Genomic DNA, 19,399 nt, shown 5'->3' on the forward strand with positions numbered 1-19,399 from the left:
TACATTCCATCTTTGACCAGTATGCCATGGTATTTGGGGAGATTCCGCCGGGTCAACCACTGGACCGGGGGTTTGAGCATACTATTGAGCTTGAGTAGGGCATACAGGCGGTGATTACTACCCCCTATAGGCATCCCAAGGCCTATCGGGACGAGATAGAGTAGGCCATTCAGGAGTTGTTGGCTCTTGGGCACATCCGACCGAGCACGAGTCCTTTTACTTCTTCTGTGGTGTTGGTGAAGAAGAAGGACGGTACATTGAGGATGTGCATTGACTATAGGGCCCTGAACAAGAGGACACTAAAGAACAGTTACCCCATACCCAAGATCGATGAGTTGATGGATGTGTTGAGAGGAGCACGGTTCTTCTCAAAGATTGATTTGAGATCAGGGTACCATCAGATTTGCATGAGGGATCATGACATTCCCAAGACCGCCTTCAGATGTCACTATGGGCACTTTGAGTTTTTGGTGATACCCTTCGGGCTAACCAACACCCCAGCTACATTCCAGTCTTGCATGAATCACATCTTCTGTAGTCACTTGAGGAAGTTTGTGTTGGTGTTCTTTGATGATATACTCATTTACAACAGGACGTGGGAGGAGCATCTCCAACATATTGAGACAATATTACGCATCTTGTAGAAGCAGTAGTTCTATGCCAAGCTCTCCAAATGTGAGTTCGGGTTGACGAAGATGTTATACTTGGGACACATCATTGGAGTGGACGGAGTGAGGGTCCACGAGGAGAAGATTAGGGCCATCAGAGATTGGCCGAAGCCGAGAAACATGACAGAACTTCAAGGATTCATTGGCATTTGTACTTACTACCTGAAGTTCGTCAAAGATTTGTCACAGCTTGCTGCACCCTTGACAGATTTGACGAGGAAGGGGGCATTCAGTTGGTTGGATACAACGCAGTGAGCCTTTGACAGGCTCAAGGAGGAACAACTGCCTAGTGCTTTCATTGCCAGATTTTACGCAACCATTTGTTTTGGAGTGTGATGCATCGGGAGAGGGGATCGACGCAGTATTGATGCAGGGAGGTTACCCTATAGCCTTTGAGAGAGCTCCTTCCGCACGAGAGGTTGTATTCTATATACGACAAGGAGATGCTAGCCATCATGCATGCATTGGCTAAGTACCGATAATATTTGGTGGGGAACAAGTTCAGGGTGAGGACTGATCACAACAACCTCAAGTTCTTTTTGGAGCAAAAGCAGTGGCAGGAGAGGCAGCAGAAGTGGATCAGTAAGATCCAAGCATATGGCTTTGAAATTGAGTATGTCAAGGGTAAGAACAACGTGGTAGCAGATGCCCTTTCACGTAGACCAGCCACGTTGTCTCTTATGAGCTTGGATACAGACTGGAGGGATCGAATCTTAGTAGAGTACTCCAAGGATAGGTTTGCATGTGAGATTCTGGACGGGTAGGTGGCAGATGACAGGTTCAGGGTGATCGATGAGATCATCTATTACAGGGATCAGATCTTCTTGACTGAGGGGTCTCAGCTCAAGAAGAAGATACTCCAGGCATCACATGATTCACTATTGGCAAGCCATCAGGGGTTTATCAAAACCTACAAGGCCATTAGAGAGAGGTTCTCCTGGAAGGGCCTCAAGGAGGACGTACTCCGGTATATCAGGGAGTGCGATGTTTGCCAGCGGAACAAGGGAGAGATGAGCCATCCCGCGGGTTTATTGCAGTCGCTACCCATTCGGGAGGGGAAATGGGAGAGCATTTCGATGGACTTCATCACAGGATTGCCCACGGTACAGGGCAAGGATTGTATCTTTGTCGTCGTTGACCGACTGACAAAGTACGCGCATTTCTTTGCCATATCCGCACACTACACAGCAACACAGGTGGTCGAGCTGTTCTTCAGGGAGATCTTTAGGCTACATGGTCTTCCTAAGACCATTGTCAGTGACAGGGACAACTGTTTCATGGGCGGGTTTTGGCAAGAGCTTTTCTGGTTGGTGGGGACGGAGTTGACTTCGAGTACCAGTTATCACCCACGGACGGATGGGCAGATAGAGATAGTTAACAAGTGGCTGAAGGGCTACTTGCGTAACTATGTTAGTGGGCAGCAGCGAGCATGGCTGAAGTGGCTGCATATGGGGGAGTATTGCTACAATACTTCACATCACATATCCATTGGTATGTCACCATTCTATGCCTTATATGGGTATCATCCTTTATCTTTTGTTGACGTGATGTTTGGTGACAGCAGGGCTCCTAGAGCCAAGATATGGATCCAAGAGAGTCAGGATATCCTCTGAGCTCTCAAGGATAACATGGCTACTACGCAGAATCAACAGAAGCTGTATGCTGACAGGGTTCGGGTAGAGAGGCAGTTCGAGGTGGGGGACATGGTCTACCTACGATTACAACCATACCGATAGTCGTCACTGAAGCAGAAGGGGGCTGAAAAGCTCAAGCCCTGCTTTTATGGGCCATACAGGGTGATACGCAGGATTGGACAGGTTGCATATGAGTTGGAGTTGCCCCAAGGCAGCAAGATTCATAACATTTTTCATGTATCATGCCTGAAAAAGGCATTGGGGCAGCAGGTAACAGTGATAGATGAGCTACCACCTATGGATGATGAGGGGCATTTGGTATTACAGCCGGAGGCTATCATTGATACCAGGGAGAGGCAGCGGCGGAGCAGGACGGTTCGAGAATTCTTGGTGAGGTGGAAGAATTTGCCGGATGAGGATGCCACTTGGGAGAATGAGAAGATCTTACATCATCCATCACTTCAGTTGCTTGAGGACAAGCAACATTTTGGCAGGGGAGACTGTAATATTCCTAATTAGCCCCAGCTAATTGGAATATTCGATTTTGCCAAATTTTGCCTTCTATAGTTATTTTGTAAATAAAAATGTGAGAAAGGGGGACATAACTCACTTTTAGAATAGAAGTCACTTCCTAGTAGCACAACGTTGTGACTTAAAGGGAGAGCCAAGGGGGCCAAAAGGGGGACGCAAAAATGGAGCCCACACAGACACATGGAGGTACTGCGCAGGAGGGGAGGAACACGTGGCAAAAGGGGAATCACGCAGGAGAAGGTGAGCATTGGGATTGAGAGAGGCAGAAGCTATAAAAGAGAGAGGAGCCCCCTCATTTTGATCATTCGGTTATGTTTATTTGTGATAGTCGTTTTGGCTTAGAGCATGTTGGCTGTTTAGCTAGTCTGTAGCATTGTTTAGTGCATTGAGTGTCTCTGTTCGGAGATGTCACCCTTAGCCCCAGGGGACTTTGAGTGCCTGCTCGGGCAAGGTATTTTCGTTGGCATTTCAGCAGTGGTTTTATCAGTGTTCTGGAGGACTGCGCAACACTGGGAGAGGGACGCAGTTCTTTTTGGGAGCAGTCTGGATTGAGGGTTTGTGGAGGATTTGAGTCGAGGGATTGAGCGAGAGATCAACTCTTGCACATTGGAGGAGTTTGGAAAAGTTTTGGGCTGAGTTTTGGAGGGTTCTATTCAGTAGCAGCACAGAGCAGTGAGGAACTGCACAGAACCCCAAGGGGGTGATTTTCGGGGGTCGACCATTCCAGGAAAGCTCTCTGGGTTTTTCTGGGTTTCTTGAGTAGAGTCCCAAATCCTCGTTTGATTTCTAGCAACAGCAGCAGCGCAACAGTTTTCCCAGTAGCTTGGACGTAGATTAGAGAGGGGCCATTCCTTTTCTATTCTGAGTGTATTTCTTCACTTGCCTTGTGCAAGTAGAGGTGCCATCTTCCTGATCACCTCCTGTACTCATTTTATTAGTGAGTATAATAAAATGGCTTGGCATTCTCTCTGCATTTCTTGTGTATCTGTTTATGGTTTATTTGATATATATAGTATCATTGTTAGTTGTATCTATGTGAGCATTCTTGGCTATTATACCACTTGTGTGTTTCTATTATACTCTTAGATAGAGTCTGGAAAGGACCAGATAGCCTTCGGATCTCATCCTCTTTTTAGAGACGACATATCTGGTAAATGCCCTCCTAGTCCATCTCTGGTTGGAGTTTGCTTGTGTTTGGGGTATATTCCTGATATGTGATATTACAGGCTACAACCCACAGGAGGCTCCTACCTCAACATGCTACAACATGTTCTTTTTCAAGCTGCAACATATAAAAGAATAGAAATTTCTCAAATCACAAGTGCTGGTTACCTCATATCCAACTCTGCTGTCAAGTTTTCTGCTAAACTGCTCCTTCTATTCAATCTTCTTCTCTTCTGCTACTGCACATCCTTTCTATGATGCAGACCATTTCCATCCATCAAAAGGAACTGTTGTTTCATTCCTCATTATCTATTTTATAAGCAAGCCCTCTTGGTTGTTTGTATTCTTTGGAGGAATATCAAATGAAACATAGTCTCTTGGACTTCCAAAACTTCTTACAAGCTTTTCTTTTCATTTTCAGTTCAGAAAATTGTTTGTAAAAAAAAAGTAGAGTTGAATTAACAGTTCATTCAGAAATAATTACAAGAGACAAATCAAATTTGGATTATCTACATTTTCTGTTCAAACAATTATATGTATTCCAGCTTTTGTCTTAATGTTTAACTTTCACATTGATTAGCATAGCCTTTGCACTTCACATCACTTTCAACCTTTTATATTCATCATTCAACATTTATGTACACTTTCCATTCAACATAAATTATCACTAATGTGCTTAGTGACATCAACAACATTTATCAACATTAATCAATCAACTTAACTTGACATCAATGCCACTATTGCCAACAATCTCCCCCTTTGGCATTGATGGCAACTCAACCTATTCGTCTTCCTCCTTTTCATCTTGCGAACTGTCTTCCTTCCTCTGACTACCTCCCCCTTTGACATCAATGGCAAGGGGGTTACAGATGCCTTGTAGCCTAAAAAAAATATCCTTAGTGTAATTGTCATCATGGCATTAATTCTCTATAGCCTACAATGTCTTGGTTTGCATAAAAAGAAGTTGACACTATCACTGAATGAATGCCATTCCAGATATTGTCTCAGTAGCAAATCGTGTTATCTCTTCATCAAATCTTTTGTGTGCAGCCTCAACACTCTTGAGTCTCTCTGCCAATGCATTCTTTCTTTTACCACTCTCATATAATATGTAACTTGTCCAGGGAAAATTGCAAAGAGATGAAACTGAATACGCTATGCAAGCTGTGTTTCTGCATCATGAAGATAGTTCTGCAGGACCTTTTTATCTTCAATGAGCTTAGCAATTTCTTCATCTCGTTCTAAACGAGCCCACTCAAGTTGGTTTTCTGTTTCATGTATTTTTTTTCATGAGATCCTTTTTCTCCCAGGAGAAATGTTCCAAGTCAGATTTCATCTCTAAGTTGAGAGGTAATGTTGCTGCTTCAAATTCACCCAATATCTGTGATAGTAAGGCTTTTTGTCTAGTTAGGGTAGCTACTTCATTTTGTCTATCTTCACGAACACGAATTATTTCATCTTCATTTGCACGTGGTTGCTGCCACAAGGTAGCGCAATCAACATTGGCAAGTTCAACCACTTCACACATCATTTTTGGAACTGGTCTTGCTGTTCCCTCCTCTCGAATGAGAAAATTCAAAATGTTCATGCCTAGATCTATTTCTTGACAGTGATTTTTGCTACTAGTTGCACGCTCAACAAGGTACTGAAAGCATCTCTACAACTCTCAGACAGGTTGTGCAGAATGTTTTCAAAGGCCAAGCGGGATAGAAACAAAGAAGAATTGAATGATCTAGGAGTAGGACTCACTAATGTGGATGATGAGATATTTTTAAATAGGAAAAAGAATTGGAAAAACATGCATGGATTTTTCAGATGGGCAGCCCTACAAAACGTATATAAACACAACTACTATACGTACAATACAATGGCTTCAATTGTTGCAAAAAAAGGGCAAACAGAAGCATTGAGAGCTCTCATGAAAGACTCATTGAGGGAGAAATGTCAAATGACTGCAGGAGCATTGGTTTTTTTCCATTAGATGTCATTAGGAATGGTTGATGAAGCAGTGTACTTGCTTGAGTGCGCCGGAACATTGAACTGTGTTCTCAATATGTATAATTGAACTGTGTGCATATACATTGAACTGTGTTCATATACATTGAACTGTGTTTTTATTCATTGAATATGTATAATTGAACTATATTGAACTGTGTTCTCAATGTATAAACCGGTATAAGCTATCACCGCTGAGAGAGGGTATAAACTGTCACCACTGGAGGTAGTTGCTGGCATGTGCTCATATATATTGAATACGTATAATTGAACTATATTGAACTGCGTTCATATAATTGTTTGAGCGCCTGGAACATTGAACTGTGTTCTCTATGTATAAACCCATATATACCGTCACCGCTGAGAGAAGGTATAAATTGTCACTGCTGGAGGTAGTTGCTGGCATTGGGATGCATATTTGAAACTGAAACTCGTCACAACTGCAACCTTTCGCGCAGGCGCTGCTTGAGTTCCCATTGCTCCATCCATCCCAAGCATCAAGGCGCTGATCTACAGGATTATTTCGAGATTCCACTGTTCCATTTGTCCCTCTCAACAACAGTTCTGTTAGTTGCAGTTCCATTATTATCTAAAATGCTTCTTGACCTAGTTTCAAAAGCATCGTTGCATTTTTTTTCTTTTTTGATGGCTGACAACATTCCATCGTTATATCTAATAGTAAATTGACAATCGCTTGATGTTGATTTGGGGTAGCATCGGATGTGCTCTAGCCATGAAAATTGGTGGAGAGGCTAAAGCACATGAGATCTCCAAGACCTAGAAATGGTTTGGACAGATTGTACTCAGTTTGGGAGATATTAAAATAATTAATATTTTTAATGGAGTTCCTAAGTCTAAACTTAGGAAAAGTAAAATATTAATGGGTATTAATATAAAACTGTGTTAGAAGGTTCCAAAAGTCATGGATCAAGCCAAATCTAATTTTAGCCGTTGATTAAAGATTTAATCTCGGCTATTGAAGGACCAATGAGAAATGTATAAGAAGAGGCTTGAGAGTTAGTTGGAGAACACACCAGAGTGATCAATCATTCATTTTGCTAGAGTGGGTTTGCTAAGCAAAAGTGAATCAATGATCAACAGCGAGGGGCAGTGAGTATTGGATAGAGAGACAAAGACAATACTGAGAAACCAACGCAGAAGCAGGGAGAGCGAGAGCAGCAGCTAGTTCAGGCCACGCAGAGCCCATCAGAGACATCGCAGAGGCTAGAGGGACTACGTCATCCACGCAAAGGATGTTGGAGTGACGCAGAGGGTCCCAGAGGCTGCGTAGTGCCTCAGAGGACTGATGTAGAGGGTCCTGGGGCTGACGCAGGTCAGCAGGAGGCTGACGCAGAGGCTAGAAGGGCCAACATTGAGCTTCATTTGTGCTAGAGGGTTTCGTGGGACAGGTTTTCTGAATACCTATTTTCGAATATAGAGGTATTGCTGCCATGTGTTTTTCTCTGTTGGGTGAGTCGGTTAGGCACCCAGTTGTACTCAAGGAAATATTGCATAATAATAAACCCTCTGAATAGCTGCACTGCTTTTCCTGCATTGGGTTTTTCTGGGGACATTTGTCCAAAAATAACAGTGTCACTTGTGTGCTTGTTTTCTTTCAGTTGATGATTTGTAGATGTTGTGACTGTATTGTGTTTATTTCAGTATTTAAATGTCTTAAATAATCTGTTCAGAATTTACAAGTAGAAGAAATAAACCAGTAGAATACAGATTAATTTTCTAACGGATAGACTTAGAAAATTCAACACTTGATGTAATACTTTAACACCCATTAAAAGATTCATAAGACTTGGTGATGTTGCCTCACCCTTATTACCACCTTTCTTTCCACTGTTTGAAGATGAAAACTTCATTGGTAGAAGAAATCTTTTCTGATTAGCGAAATAAACTCGTAGACCAGTAAAAAAAGCCGCAATTTCTCCAGCATCCATCAACAACTGGAATCTGGGGACCATATGTAAACTGCGCTTGTAAAAACCCGACATGTAATAACATTCTTTTTCACATTTCTCTCTCACAGTGTTCAAGAACGACCTGTTACAGAATTATGAGCAAACTCTAGTGCTACTGCATTGTCGTATCCTTCTAGCATTGTTGAAACACATCTTCAGTTGAATTATGCCAATTCATATTTATATGATTTTGTGAATAATGGCTTAAGCTATACCAGTGCACCATCTTGCCTATTACGGGTTAGGGCTCAAAACCCTAAATCGATTTCTTTAATATTTCAACTCTTACAATGTATTAAATACATTAACGCTGCTTCATTTTCAATGTAGTAAATACATTTTATTTAATATCGCAATTTCCCCAACATCCATTAAAATAACACATTCCTTCAACCTATTAAACTTCAACACAACCCAATCTTCTAATGTTCAACTCAACTTTTAATTCTTTTAATGTTTCAAAGTGATATCTCAACTCATTAATATTTCCTTTTATTCCAATATTGTTTAGATTAGGGCATAAAAACTCTCACCAACCAACGTTGTGTGTGTCATTAACTTCTCCAATAAAAATGTTGTCATGGAATATATGAGTGCTGCAAATAATTATTTCACTGTTCATTAACCAACGCTATGTGTGTCATTAACTTCTCCAATAAAAAATGTTGTCATGGAATATATGACTACTGCAAATAATTATTTCACTGTTCATTATTAGCCTCCTGCACATAATTATTCCACTGTCTCAAGAGATTTCATGATATCTCAGGGAATTTTAACACTGCTTCAATTTGCTGGCTGTCAATACTAAGTATGGTCCTGTCTTTCTGTCCCTGACATCTCTGCTCCAGTCAGAATTTGACCTTCATAATTGCAATTAACCGTTACTCTTCTTTGTCCTTGCGTTTTTATCCTTCTTACTGTTGGTATATTATCATGATATATAGGAATCATTTTGAGCACTTGGTTCTCCTTTCTCTTTGATGGATGCCAATTTTCTTCTTTATGCTTTTTTTTTTGATCTTCCTTATTGTATTTCTCCCTCCCCCATTTTTCTTTTAATGATTTTAGAGCAAGAGGATGATCAATGCTTAGTGATGCCTTTTTCAATGGCATGCATTGACAATCTCCTCTTCGACATTTTATTGTTTTATTGCATCTCAATGTCTCAGTTCAAATGATTATTTTTGAACAAAAAAACTCCTCCATAAATTCATTTTGATCAAGTAGAATCAATATTATTTAACTTCTTATGGCGATAACAGTAAAGCTGAAGTGCTGCAATTTAAATGAGGCATAGTGTTTCAATCACTCATGGCCTTCAATTGTAGAGTCATTTTCATATTTTTTTTTTGCAATACAATAAGTTTGAATATCGACTTCTGCATTGAGTTCTTCAATGTGTTAATTTGAAAGAATTCTCTCCTAAGGCATTTCACATTGCAGAGTCTCATTTTCTTCAACCGTCTGTGGCTGCTTGAAATGAGATTGATGAGCCAGGATGATTTCCAAATTTTCCTTTTGGGATGGAGAATTATTTCGCTGCAATTTCTCTAACCTTTCTTCTTCGAGCATTCATAGTAGTGATCACAAAGACAGTGCTGAAGGATTTAAAGAAATCCTAGTGATGCAGTGAAACTGGCACAAAATTTGATTAGTTGCTGGAATAGAAGACTTCACATGGAGATTGCCAATGACTAGGTTTGATGTAGATCACATGACGTTTCATGGTGAATGCATATCTAAACCAAACATAAACATATATAGTGTCTGCTTCTCTGCTTGATGAGAATATCTTGGATGGCTCTCAGGATTTTATACACCAGATGTTTAGTTGGGATCATCATAATGTACATTGATGCATTCAGATAATGAAGAATTTTTGAGAAAAAATGATGATGCAATTATACAATAGTTTATGTTGAACTTTCACTATGATCTGAATAGATATGCAATTGTCTTAGAAGTACTAGTACTATTTTTACTTGTATACATTTATTTACATGTTAATGCATCGGATATATACAAGGGAAAAAAATTCATTGAAAGGTGGACTTTTGAATGGTGAACTTGATTGATGTTGATAGCTCCTAGAGAATGTGACTTGATTTCCCACTTTAATGATGCTTTTGTTCTTTCCTCCAAATTCTTGTCATGATCATAAGGTTAGTGTTTCTCTTCATTATTCTCTCTTGCTCATATAAACTCCCCCTTAGATCGTGCTCGATTTCATATACTTTGCAGTCTTGTAGGTTCTTCTTTTGAAAGGCACATTAGTGAAGAGAGTCTGTAGGTACTATCCCTAGCTTGTTTCTCAGATATTCAAATGGTTCTTTAGCAAGGGGTTTTGTAAATATGTCTGCTATTTGTTCCCTTGTGGGTATGTACTCCATCTTCACTGTTCGCTCAACCACTTGTTCTCTGAGAAAGTGGTACTTTATAGGGATATGTTTAGTCTTTGAATGGAGCACAAGATTTTTTGAAATGCTTATTGCACTTGTATTGTCGCACTTGATAGATATAGGTTCATTAAAATTTACCTTCATGTCTTGCAGTGTTTGTTTCATCCATAATACTTGAGTGCAACATGCTGCAACTGCTATGTACTCAGCTTCTGCAGTAGATAGAGATACTGATGTTTTTTTTTTTGCTTAGCCATGCCACCAATGATTCTCCTAGATAGAATGCACCGTCGCTTGTACTTTTTCTGTCATCCACACAACTCGCCCAATCTGCGTCTGTGTATGCTGTCAAAGTAAAATCCTTACCTTTCAGATACCATAGACCATAGCCTGTAGTCCCTTTCAAGTACCTGAATATTCTTTTTGCTGCTAACAAATGACTTTGTTTGGGTGTTGATTGATACCTTGCTACTAATCCGACAGCGAACATTATATTCGATCGAGAAGCTGTTAGGTATAACAAACTTCCTATAATAGATCTATATTGCTTTTGATCCACATCAAGTGATTTATCATCTGCACATAACTTACATCCCGTAGTCATGGGGGTTGAGATAGGTTTACAATCTTCCATTTGATGATGGATACCTGTTGGGATTTGAAACGTTGACGAAAAATGTTTTTTACTGTGGGTTTTCCGATTTCTAAGTTACAAGATATTAACCACAGAGGTCTTAAATCCATAATCTTTTCAACATATCTCTTAGATATTTCTCTTGAGAAATGAATATGCCTCTAGGGTTTTGTAGGATCTGGAGCCCCTAGGTAGAAGGTAAGTTCTTCGATCATAGACATTTCGAACTTGGTCTTCATCTCTTCAACAAACCATTCTACTAGATGATGCTTATTGCTGCCAAACATAATATCATCCACATATACAACTATAATCAACAATTCATCTCCATCTGCCTTAATGTATAGATTACTATTAGCTCCTCCTCTCTTGAACCCCTGCTTTTGAAGGTACTTGTGCAATCTAGAGTACCACACCCGTGGTGCTTGTTTAAGATCATATAGTGCTTAACCTGCAAACATAATTAGGCTTATCTGTTAATGAGAAACCTTCATGTTGTTCCATATAGACTTCTTCCTCAAGATCAACATTTAGGAAAGCAGATTTCACGTCCATTTGATACAATTTGAAATGATTGTAGCATGCAAAGGCCAAAAACATCCTGATTGCCTCCAATCTCGCGAATAGTGCAAAGATCTCTTCATAATCAAGTCCTTCTATCTGTGAGTACCCCTTAGACACAAGTCTGGCTTTGTTTCTAACAACTTGACCCTGTTCATTCATTTTATTTTTGAATACCCATTTTGTGCCAATGATATTCTTTCCGACACGTCTTGGTGTTAGTTCCCAAGTCACTTTTTTCTCAATTTGGTTTAATTCATCATTCATAGAATCTATCCAACTTTTGTCTTTACTGGCCTCCTCAAAGCTCTTTGGCTTTATCTGTGACGACATGGCTATATGACCTTGCTCAGACTTTTCTGCTAGTTGCCTCGTTTGTACTCCTTCCCTTTTATCTCCAATAATTTGATTTTCAGGGTGATTCTTTTGAGTGTATCTTGAAGGTCCTTTTGGATGAGTCTCAATATCTTCTAATTCGTCATCTTGTATTTCATTCTTCTCACTGATATGATGATGATAGTTTGGAGGATTGATAAAACTTGTGTTCTTGTTCTTGTTGGGTAGGTCTTCATCAACCTTTACATCTATGCATTCCACAATCTTATGCAGTATTTTATTATAACACTTGTATCCTTACTTTGTGAAGAATATCCCAAGAATATTCCTTCATCAGTGTTGGAAATACTGAGAGGGGGGTGAATCAGTATTTTCTTCCATTTGTTATTATTACCAGTTAGATTCTTCACAATTTAATCAGAGAAATGTATAAGAATAATTTTATTGAGTATAAAAGAATAAATACAAAGTATGACAATTATTCCCAAGCACCAACTTGGTTTTTTGATGAGACTCTGACCTCTAGGGCTTTGACCCTATCTTATCCAAGGCACCTACCTTGAATTTAGGAGCACCAACTCCAAGGACACCAATCCTACTGTTTTTAATAAAGAGTGTAAATATAACTTACTTGAAATGATTCATTGTCTTCACTGAAGGTCTCACTGTCTTCATTGACTTCACAAGTCCTTAAGTCTTCAAGCCAAACCAGAACTTCACACTTTTCTTAAACAACACATAAGACAACAATATAATTAGGAGTTCACCCAAATCTATTGGGCTACGTCTCCGTGAGTTCTAGTCAACTTGACTAGGCTCTCTGGGATTATGGCTTAAATTCTTTTACAAGTTCCACACTCAACTCCATTGGTTTACAACTGAACCTATGGGTTTAGAATACCATCTTATCCCTGGCTGTCCATATTCTATAGAAAGATCTAGGCTTCTCTGGAATAGACTCCTTCAATCAGCGCTCTGAACTATCTTGAGCTCTAGCTTGCACCAACTCCCTCAGAGTTCTTTTAACTGTCTCTGGAACTCCTTCTTCTGTCTTCAACACACATCGGACATCAACAATAGCTTGATCATTTCGATCTCTTTGTTGTTCTGGCTTCATTATAGCTTCATGGCTTGTAGAATTCCATTGAGCCTTCTGGCTTTGCAGCTCTACCTCCAACCTCTGGTGGCTATGCATCTGTCAGCGCTCTGGCTTTTCCTTCCAACCTGTGGTGGCTATTTGAGTTTATCCAAGCGTTCCTCTATTCTGCACCGAGCAACCTCTACTTTGCAGACTGACCTCCTGGCATATACTGAGCTTTCCAATGGATTCCTCAGCATGCAAACATCTCTAAGTTTCCTCTGCACATTACTCTGCCTGCGCCTCCCCAAATCCCACTCTCTATGTTATCTGTGTTGTTATAACACATTAGCGACCTTCCAAAAGCATGGAAGACCGATCATTTCATTAAAGGATCAGTTCATAATTGAAAGGAACCGGCGGCATGGGCAACTCGATCGTTTGGCCTTCCTCCTGCACAATTCCCGAAATAGACACATAACAGAAATACACAGGCAAAGCTCACGAAAACACATCATGAGCCGTTTAACCAGACTTCAAATAATATGTAATCACGCTTAAAATCCTATCGGGTCCGCCTTTCCATTGCATATCGCAATCACATTGCTTATGGCCAAAAAACCCAATTACATGGGAATACATAGCAATCCTGTAAATCCAGATTTCAAAACTTATGAAATCGTGCTTATAAACTTATCGGGTCCGTGCTCTTTATCGCATATCGCATTGGCATGGCGCATGTGCATTGGCCCTTTGTATCGGGGATTCACCAATCTACCGATCTTTGATCACTCTGATCGGCGCCTTATCGGCTATCGGCCCATCGACACTTCGACTATCGGTTATCGGCGCATCGGCTATCGGCAGTGGGCATATCGCTGGTCCCATGGCTCGTAGTCTTGCCTCTCCGATTTGCAATCACTGATCGCATCTCGACCATTGATTCCTTTTGATCTGACGACTGACAATGCTCATCGCAAGTGGCCCATCACATTTCGGCATATTGGTGGTCGGCTTATCGCTGGTTCCATGGCCCATGGTACTTATCCTTTCCTGATCAGCTATTGCCGATCGCCTTTCCCGATCAGTGATCATTGATCGCCGATCGACGCTATCACTTGATCGGCGCCATCGCATATCGGCAAGTCTCAATGCCATAGGTCTTGGTCCTTTTCCCATTGATTTGAGCGATGCGATAAAGCACAATTTCTTTAAGGAACTTACATTAAAACATATTTTCCCTTAAAGACCAATTTAACAAGAAAATGCCTCCTTTTAAAGGGACATTGGGCCAACTTCTTTTTGCAATAACTCCTTCATCCAGAGTCCATTTTTGCCCATTCAAATTGCAGTAGATTCAGATTGAAAAGATCTATGCAATGAGACTATTCCCAAGAGCATCCTTTGACTTTCATTTTCCTTTGTGAGGAAGATTCATAGACTTAGAAGTCTATGTTAGATCCATTTTGGATCATGTAGTCACTTGAGTGAGGGTAGAAATATGACTTCTTCTTCTTCTTTCCTGCCTCCTTATCTTCTTGTCTTCCTTTGTTGATCGCAAAGATATATTTGTGATTTCATGTGATGTAAAGTGCCTTGAGGGAGGATGAGTTACTCCAATATATAGTCTTATTAAGGATTGAATGGGTGTCTCCTTGGGCACGCTGGCATGATCATATGAGGGTTGACTTGGTCAATTTGTGGAGCCAAAAATATATTTCAAAAATTTGAAATTTTCTTTTGCAAAGGTCATGAAGAACATGTTTTTGAATTTTTTCTTTTGACTAATAAATAAGGAATATAATTTCTTTTGAGCATGTATAACATGCTTTACAAGTACATGAATAAAATATTAATTATGAAGACAATTATAGCTACAAAAGTCAACACTCCCTCTTAGCTAGGGAGGTATTCATAAAGACTATCAAGATGTTGTCAAGTTGACACATTCTCTAAGGAAGGATCAAGATTAGATAAGCATCATCATCACTATCATAATCACCAACACCAACCAACTATAGACATAGTGTAGGCGAAACACCACAGGCCTCATCAAATTACAATAAACAAGCTCACTTTAGAAAGAGATACGAGCATGGTGTTGGAAGGCTCCAACTCAACTGAGTAGCCTCTAGGACCATACTCCACCCAAGGTCAATTGACAACGGGAGTATGTCCACTACCAGACCATTCTCCAACCAAGGTCAAAGTGACATAGGGAGAATGGATGTTCACTGTCGGACCATTCACCAACCAAGGTCAAAGTGACGCAGGGAGAATCACTGTCCATCAGACCATTCTCCAACCAAGGTCAAAATGACACAGGGAAAATGACTATCCATGATGCTATCTAATATGTAAACCATTTTCCAACCAAGGTCATAATGAAACAGGGAGAATGCTGGACCATTCTCCAGCTAGTATCACAAGGATACAGGGAGAATTTCTATCCAAGATGGTGTCTCATCAACACTCCTCAATCAGAGGGGCATACGCCACAAGTACAAGCTTGTCCCTAAAGTACACAAACTTCACTCTGGACAAAGACTTTGTAAGAATATCACCTATTTGCTCATTAGTGGAGATGTACTTGAGCTTCATTGCTTCCTTATGTGCCATGTGTTGAATGACATGCTACTTGATCCCATTGTGCATCTACTTGTCATCATGGTCGTCACTTGCACCTGATCAAGATAATCCTGCAAGTAGCGTCAGAAGCCATACTGCTTCTTAACTTGCTAAAGTAGCTATAATATACTTGATCATTGAGTGCAACAAATGTCTGTTTCCAACTCATCTAATGAAATGATAACATAGCCCAAACTGAAGTGATACCTTGATGAACTCTTCTTGTCTACAACACTTTTCCCAAACTAAATTTGTCGCTGTACTTCACAAATCTCAAATCATAACAGAATTTTCCATACCCAACTGTGGCAAGTTGGGACTCCAATCCATGATGCACAACATGCCTTAGCTTATAAAACTGATCATCTTCTTCTCACTAGGTATATTACCATAGTTTCTTTCCTGCTACCCTAACCGGGTGTTCCCTCTCATATTGAAACATAGCCTGGTAAGGTAATCCAATCTGCTCCCTATGCCTTTTGTTGTACCTTGGAAGACAACCTCTGACCAAGGAGATGTTAGTGCCAAAGACATTTATTAAGAACAATGATGAAATAAGTTTGTTGTCCCATTGTTTTTAAACCCCAGAAATTATAATTATAAAGATAGTTCTTCTTAGTCTTCTATGGGAAAAACAATCTTTCAAAGTGGCCTTCTGATGCTGAATACAATTTTAATGGTAGTATAGTGAGAAAGGATAATGGAAAGTCTTTAACAATAGGCTGCTTTATGCAAAATCTTTTGTTTCCAACTTTAGAAGAAATATGTAGTTAACATGGAATGAAATATAGAAAAGAGGAGCACATAATTAAGGTTCTTTTAACTTTAATTCATAGGAATCAGATTTTGTAGAACTGTAAAATTAAAGGCCAACAACTTCATTACTCTCTTCTATAGAAGAAAAACATAAGATGAAAGATAACAGGAAACACATATCATACTCAACAAGTGTCTAGAATCACTTTGAAATCTTTATTCAAATCCACATGAAGATTGAGAATACAAGTAGTTTCTGCTTTTGAGGTCCAAAACTCGGAACCCTCACTTCTCCTTCTGAATTGATTTTTATACAAAATTTCAAAAAGGGACAGTTATGAAACTGTCAACTACCAAAACTGCTAACTTCCTAAACTACTTTGGAATTAATTGTTCTTTCGAACATTACATTCTTGAAAAAAGAAAACATAAATACATCATTTCATAAATATTAAAAAGACTGCTGCATGATAGGTGGCATCGATTCACTGAGTAATCTGGGACCTTGGTGTAGTTGAAGGTCCAGCTTCTGCACTTGCTGCTGTTGGTGACATCCATTCCTTGCATTTTTTCCAAATAGTTGTATCTGAACTTGGACTCTTGACAAACCTAGTGTGTGCCATTTTGAAGTTTGTAATTCTGTTGTATGTTGGTTTGTCAACAAAAAGGGTTCTCATTAACCATAATAGCTGGAAATCTCTATGCGAATAGTTTACAATTGTTTCTCCCTTAAGCATCGTTGTTTTCTCACAAGTAGAATTGATTTTTCTCTTGGCCTCCATCAGTGAAGTCTCATAGGTCTCCCAGGGTAATAAATTTCCCTGCTAGTCCCAACATGAAGGCAAACCTGCTCTAGTCCTCTTGTCAAAATCAATATTGAACTTCATTACAACTTCTTTAACCTCTGTTAATTTTTTCTTTGCTGTCTTCCTGTACAAGTTTTTCACAATCATTTTATTAATTTCTAAGACATACTCAGTTTTGTCTTCAACTCCTAATTCCCTTAACTTTTGTGAAGATCTTGAGTTAAGGAAATCAATCATTTTCTTAGCAAATTGAGCTCACTGTTGTAATTTTTGCTTGTTAGCAGTAATTAAGTTTTCCAGGTCTCTGATAATGATTTTCTCCTCTTCAACTATAGATAAGGATTCCCAAATGTTCCTTACAGTATGGATGATATCATTCCACAAAATTTCTCTTGCTTGAATAAGGGACATATTTCCCTTCACTTTCTCCTTTAGCTCCTTAATTTCTTGAGAAGCAATTTGAAAATCATTTTTGTACTTCTCAATATTTTCCTTGGACATCACCAATTCTCTTTTAGTGGATTTTATAATTTTCAAAGCACTCTCATAATCTCTTTGAACCTTTTTCATTTCATTTTTAGAAATTTGTAGCTCAGTCATAACTCTAGTTAATTTGTCAGTTGGGTCTTCAAAATCTGCTTGTACTAAGATAATACAAACATGAGAATCAATTTTCTCTTGCAAGACATAATTCATTTCCTTCAGTTTGACTATCTCATCATTTATTTGTAAGAGTTCATTAGTTAATGCTTCCTTTTCTTTTTCCACCTGTGCTACTTCTGAAGGTATCTTCAATTTCTTCCTGAGCACTTGAATTTCTGTTTCACCTCACTGTAACAACTTCTGAACACCACTTCTATCCTCTGGATTGACACCAATTTTAATAATCAATTTCTTTAATTCCTCATTTTGAGTAGTTAAAGCTGTAGAATTTGCTTTTTCTAATTTCAATTAATTAACCACTTTCTCTAACAAAGCTTCATCTTTTCTAGCAACCGAGGAAGTTTTATTTAATTTACTATAAATCAATTCTCCAGTCTGCCTATGTAAGTTGATTTTGTCAGGAAGTGGGATCTCTCTAGCATTTATTGTCAAGTTGACAGCCTTGAGACCTGATGAGGAAGACACAATCAAAGCAGGGGGTAAGAGAAATATAGTTTTAGTTGGTTTCTCTCCAAGTTCATGGCAGAAAGAAATCTAGTTTGATAATATGAGATGAATTGGGTTTCTGATTGGGACTCCATGCTTTCTTTGACCTTTCTGTCTTTTCCTCAATTTGAGAATACAATTGCTTTATCATTGGAACAAAGCTCTGAGCAACCTCTTCTAGAACAAGAGAATAAGGTGTTCAAATAACTTCCACTAACTTTAATTGAAAACTTGATGCTGGTGATGAACTGCCCCCCTGAGATAACTTAACCCTTTTAGTACCTCTATCTATTTCTTCCTCCAAATCAATGACATCTTCACTGCCTCTTTTTAAATTCTTTTCACTTTGATGAGGAGTTTCAACCTCCATCCCTCTTGACAAACTGGTTTGTCCTCCATTTGGTAGCTTCTCGACATCTAGTTGAGCTTCATGTACATAGGGAGCATAAGCATTTTCCACTCTTTTGTTTGAAATAATATGGCGAGGGTCATATGCCCATTTCTCACCTAGCTGCAAATTTATATCTTCAGGAACTTTCTACACTTCTCCTATAGCTTACCTGTTATTCACAATAAAATGTCCCACTTTCCTTGCCAATTTAAATAGATACCCCTTCTTTGCTAGAACAAAATGCACTTGATCAACATTCAAACTCTGCCTGATAAATTCTAATGAAAACAATCTCATAGGCACAAATGTGGGGAGCCTGTAGGGGGCAACTTCTGCTCCATATAATCTAATTTCTGCATAATCTTCAAATAAAAACCAATCACCTACTTTGACATCTTTACTGAGTTGAAGAAAAGACTGGGCCTTTGGTAATATGCAAGGTGAAGGAGAGTTGTTTATGATTGAGTAAGAAACTGATAAAAAGGAAGTGGTGAAATACATCAAGCCCTCATTATTTGCATTACTTCTTACCACATCTATCCAAAACACCACTGACTGTTTGTTCTTGTGAGGATCCATGATATTCAATCCTAGGTGCATAAATCTTTCAACATGAGTATATAAGAAGAGATAAGTAATTAAAGAAGGAAATATGAAACATCCAGTGAGGGAAAGATTTGTTAATTGAGAATTGAC

Source organism: Pinus tabuliformis, chromosome 2_1 (assembly GCF_031772625.1).
Source record: "Pinus tabuliformis cultivar Carrire ecotype Pingquan chromosome 2_1, CPIR1, whole genome shotgun sequence".
NCBI lineage: Eukaryota > Viridiplantae > Streptophyta > Pinopsida > Pinales > Pinaceae > Pinus > Pinus tabuliformis.